The 5,379-nt window shown below is 33.5% G+C and overlaps 1 protein-coding gene across 4 annotated transcripts in view; it reads right to left on the reverse strand.

Annotated features, from left to right (window-relative positions):
• The window catches only part of LOC107587234 (arfaptin-2-like), an 11,404-nt gene extending 10,252 nt beyond the window's left edge, over positions 1-1,152 (reverse strand). Inside the window, exon 1 of one of the 4 annotated variants that reach the window (XM_016274943.1) lies at positions 875-1,152. The gene's annotated coding sequence lies outside the window, so the exon portion shown is untranslated. The remainder of the gene's footprint in view (positions 1-874) is intronic. The other 3 variants (XM_016274952.1, XM_016274968.1, XM_016274959.1) reach the window with 3 other exon arrangements.
• Between the last annotated feature and the right edge of the window lie 4,227 nt (positions 1,153-5,379).

Consider the following 5,379-nt stretch of genomic DNA (forward strand, 5'->3'; position numbering starts at 1 on the left):
GATAAATAGATAGAAAGAAAGAAAGATAGATAGATAGATAGAGATGAAAATGGATAAACAGAAAGATAGATATATTATAGACAGATAAAAAGAAAGAAAGAGACAGACAGACAGACAGACAGATAAATAGATAGAAAGAAAGAAAGATAGATAGATAGATAGAGATGAAAATGGATAAACAGAAAGATAGATATATTATAGACAGATAAAAAGAAAGACAGACAGACAGACAGACAGATAGATAGACAGATGAAAATGGATAAACAGAAAGATATAGACAGAAAAAAGACAGACAGACAAACAGATAGATAGATGAAAATGGATAAACATAAAGATAGATATAGACAGATAAAAAGAAAGACAGACAGACAGACGTCTGACAGATAGATAAATAGATAGATAGATAGATAGATAGATAGATAGATAGACCACAATAATACATTACAATTACAATTACTGGTTGTATTCTTCATACACCTAGTAAAAAACTCTAATACTCTAAACTCTAATCGTCTAATACCACATGAATACTATAGTAAAAGGCTAAAATAAAGAAGTGATAAATAAATTCACAATACCGGACGCACAAAGAACGTCCCATCATAAAATCAATATTATGCATTGCATGCTATAGGCCAGCCGTTAAGCAGGGCCCATGCAAAAACAGACAAGCAGATTACATTGTAGGCATCGGTTGAAATTGTGTCCTGAGCCAAAGGGGTCGGAATGGATTATACTCAATACTACAGTCAGTGTGAAGAGACGCCATGACGCGATTCAGCCGGAGCAGGTCAGGCTGCGCAGCTACGTGTCACATCGGGACAGAAGAGAGGATGCTGGACCTACGCGGTCCTTCTGCTGCAGCTTTACTTACCTGTTTGCCGTCTCAACCGCTGAACCGCACCGCATTTAAGATTATTCCATGATGATAATGATATTTGTGTGTGTTTTTAATGGATGTCTGGAGGGCAAATAATCTCCACAGGCTCCTCTGACAATCCTCTTGGTCGCTCGGTAACGCAAATCCTCTCCGTTCTCTCCAAACGGAAGTGACGACGTGACATTCTTCAGGGTAACTGGAGCGTCGCCGCGTTACTTTGGCATAAACAGCAGTACTTTTATGCATTCTCACACAAAATACAATCCAAATAGAAACAATAATTTGTGCAAAGGTTAAATGTGATAACGTAGCCTTGTGATTAATAGAGGTTTTCTGCTGTACTCAGTATGACCAGAAGGTGTCGGTATTACTTCAGAAATGTAAGCATCATTTTGGCAGGGCTCTGGTGCAGTGGTTCCCAACCCTGGTCCTTGAGGCACCTCAGCACTGCACATTTTGCATGTCTCCTTTCTCTGACACTCCTTTTTCAGGTCTTGGAGTCTCTACTAATGAGATGATGACCTGAATCAGGTGTGTTTGATTAAGGAGACATGCAAAACGTGCAGTGTTGGGGTGCCTCCAGGACCAGGGTTGGGAGCCACTGCTCTGGTGAATAGCGCTAGTTGTTGTTGTTAATGAACCCATTACTGCTGTAACTTACTGAAAGCATTCTCTCTCAATACTTGTGCAAAATAATATGTATGCCTATACACATGCGTTACATATATTAATGTATCGTTCTTTTGTACTATTTATTTATTTACCTGTTAATTTATATAGCATCACATGAAGCACATTTTTAGGTACCCGACTTTTTTTTAATGTTGTTACAGCTTTACATTTGATTGCACTTTTCTGCACTGGGCCAACAAAGCCAGATTTTTTTTTCACAAGAAAACTACAGTATATGCATTAATTTTAGTCTATGCATGTAGCATGTGTCTCCTTTAATAAAGAGTGAAGATCTCCATTTATTTATTTTTTTAAGTCATTTATTAGATGCTTTTATCCAAAGTGACTTACAAATGAGGACAACAGAAGCAATCAATTGTAGTGTTAAAACAACTAAAAACAGATCCAAAACTAAAAGCTAAAACTTTATAAATACTACCTACTACCACACATTTTAAAAATAAAGAGCTTAAATAAAAATGACAAACGCATACAACAAACCATCAAAACTTAACATTTAAATGAAAAACAAAAAAATAAAGCTAAAAACCATTCAAAATATTAAAGAACAAAAGGTATAAGAGTATAATAATGATTCTAACATAACACTAAGCCAAACACCAAAACAACAACTACATATATGTGTATGTGCAACCACACACACATACATATATACTACATACACATTTATAAATTCAATATATATATTATTTCATTTCCATTTAGTTTGTTGAAGTATTAACATAACTCAAATTAAATAAAACTAAAAACTTAATAAAAGACCTATACAGACATAATAAATTCAGACATAATGTAACTAAAATTAAAATAAATAACAAATACAAATGATTCAAATCAAATGACAGTAGTTTATCAGTCATCCTAAAACATAACACTGCCAAACACACATGCTAAAAAACAACAGCTTACTTACACATAGTAAGAAATGGTTATAAAAACTGAAACAGAAGCGAAACAAGTAATAGGAAAGAGGAGAAATAAAAAGCGATGCTTATTATCTACATGCTTCTTATTAGTCTCTGCTATGAGCCGAGGCTGAGATCTGAGTTGAGAATCTGATTCCTTCAGACTTTTACCAGAAGACAATATATCATGGAATCTATGCAGATAATTTAAACAACATTTTTTCAGACTCACAGACTAGGACACGTTAGTATTGATGGGTTAGATAAATGTCTATTTTTGCAATTCAAGAAAGATTTTCAAAATCAAATTGGATAAATACACTTTACATACAGTACTGCCATTATTTAAAACTAATTGATTAAACCAAGTCCAGAAGCTGCATTTTTATACATATATACATATACACATATATATATATATACAGTGGTGTGAAAAAGTGTTGGCCCCCTTCCTGATTTCTTATTTTTTTGCATGTTTGTCACACTTTAATGTTTCAGATCATCAAACAAATTTAAATATTACACAAAGATAATGCAAGTAAATACAAAATGCAGTTTTTAAATGATGATTTCATTTATTAAGGGAAAAAAGCGGTCCAAACCTACGTGGCCCTACGTGAAAAATTAATTGCCCCCTCCTGTTAAATCATGAAAGAACTGCAATTAACCATATTATTTTAGAAAGCTGAGTTAATAAAAGTGTGCTTTTGCTTGACCGTTTCAAATGAACATCCTTTAACTTTTAACCTTTGACCTCAACATTCTTGTGAGCGCCTAAACTAATCATAAAGTTAAAAAACAGTTATTTTGCCCCTTTGCACAGGAAGACTCTGTGTCTCCCAAAGCAAAGTAGAGAAAATAGCCAAATGAACTGTCTCTATAGCTGAATTTTGAGTGATGATTTTAAAAAATATACATTACTAAAAATCATTTCTTGGACTTGGCAATCCATTAAATATCATAGAAATAAAATAACTGTGTGTATAGTTTTTGTGTGTATATATATATTGTGTGTGTGTGTATTGTGTGTGTGTATATATATAGTGTGTGTGTATTGTGTGTGTGTGTATATAGTGTGTGTGTGTGTGTTTGTATATATATAGTGTGTGTATATTGTGTGTGTGTGTGTGTTTGTATATATATAGTGTGTGTGTATAGTGTGTGTGTGTGTGTATATATATAGTGTGTGTGTGTGTGTGTGTGTGTGTGTGTGTGTAGTGCTTGTGTGTGTGTGTATTATAATGAATTATTATTATTATTATTTTCAATTAATAATACGATTTAGAGGCCAAGCTGAAGATGGAAGGAGCAGTTACTGAGTCTTTTGGGAATAGATGTTAGCTGATGCGTAAAACGGCTCATATGCTTCACCTTTGCAAGCCAATATGCATCAAGCATGAGGAGGAAGTGCAAAATTGGAAAAGTGTGCTTTTGCTTGACCGTTTCAAATGAACATCCTTTAACTTTTAACCTTTGACCTCAACATTCTTGTGAGCGCCTAAACTAATCATAAAGTTAAAAAACAGTTATTTTGCCCCTTTGCACAGGAAGACTCTGTGTCTCCCAAAGCAAAGTAGAGAAAATAGCCAAATGAACTGTCTCTATAGCTGAATTTTGAGTGATGATTTAAAAAAATATACATTACTAAAAATCATTTCTTGGACTTGGCAATCCATTAAATATCATAGAAATAAAATAACTGATGGGCAAACAGGATCTTTAAAAGGTTATTCTGATTGGGTGATCTGCTATAATACTGCTGGGTTCACCTGGGGCCAATAAGGTTAAAAACAGGCTTTAATGTAATAGCAGTTAGGGTGTGATTCCAAACACATATCTTACAGAAGTCGTGTCTACACCACAAGCCTTCTGTTTAGAGCATTTTTTTAGTCTGGGAACCTTAGGTTAAACTTGACAGTGAGGCAGACCAAAACAGCCACCCACAGTAGACGTATTTGGATGCAAGTTTACTGGTACACATAAACTGAAAACAAGGCCTGTTAAATTTAAGGTCTCCAGGTTTGAAACCTTCACAAGGACATACATTACTGAACCATTCCGTGCCTTCGAAAGTTCTGCAGCTTCCCACTCTTTTCCTCCCATTCAGTAAATATCCCGTCACGCTTTTAATGATCATTAAATGCGCCTCCAGATGTTGGCCAGTGGTTCGTCCTCACACAGCCCTTTCTGAGTTCCTCGACTGCAATCAAGGCACAGAGACAAGGACCTCAAAGCAAAGCAAGAAAGAAAACATGGCAACACAGCACGCTCTAGATTTCTTGCCCGCTATGTCATTATTCCCAAGCAAAATAATTACAAACATTGCTCCGTGTTTACACCGTGTAGCATATGGACCTGGTCCTTTTATAGTTTTCGTAATGTGCCATTTCAAACAAACTGTCAACCTTTTTTTCTCTTGCTTGCTGTTGAATCAGGCTGAGTGCAATTCGTCATTGTTATGGATCCATGATATGCGTGACTGTGAACATCAAACACCAAACCTCTTCCTGAAAACACAAGGTGAAAAGAGAGAAACAACAACGTAATGCTCAGAAGTCAGAGCAACATGTTAAAAAGGAACTCTAAAAAGAAATAGTCATTTCTTTCGGACCAAAACCTGTACAGAATGCTGTTTTTCCCCTGTGTAAATAAAATAAAATAAAATAAAATAAAATATAAAGTAAAATAAAATAAAATAAAATAAAATAAAATAAAATAAAATAAAATAAAATAAAATAAAATAAAATAAAATAAAATAAAATAAAATAAAATAAAATAAAATAAAATAAAATAAAATAAAATAAAATAAAATAAAATAAAATAAAATAAAATAAAATAAAATAAAATAAAATAAAATAAAATAAAATAAAATAAAATAAAATAAAATAAAATAAAATAAAA

Source organism: Sinocyclocheilus grahami, unplaced genomic scaffold, assembly GCF_001515645.1.
Source record: "Sinocyclocheilus grahami isolate Dianchi unplaced genomic scaffold, SAMN03320097.WGS_v1.1 scaffold6.1, whole genome shotgun sequence".
In the NCBI taxonomy this organism is placed as follows: Eukaryota; Metazoa; Chordata; class Actinopteri; order Cypriniformes; family Cyprinidae; genus Sinocyclocheilus; species Sinocyclocheilus grahami.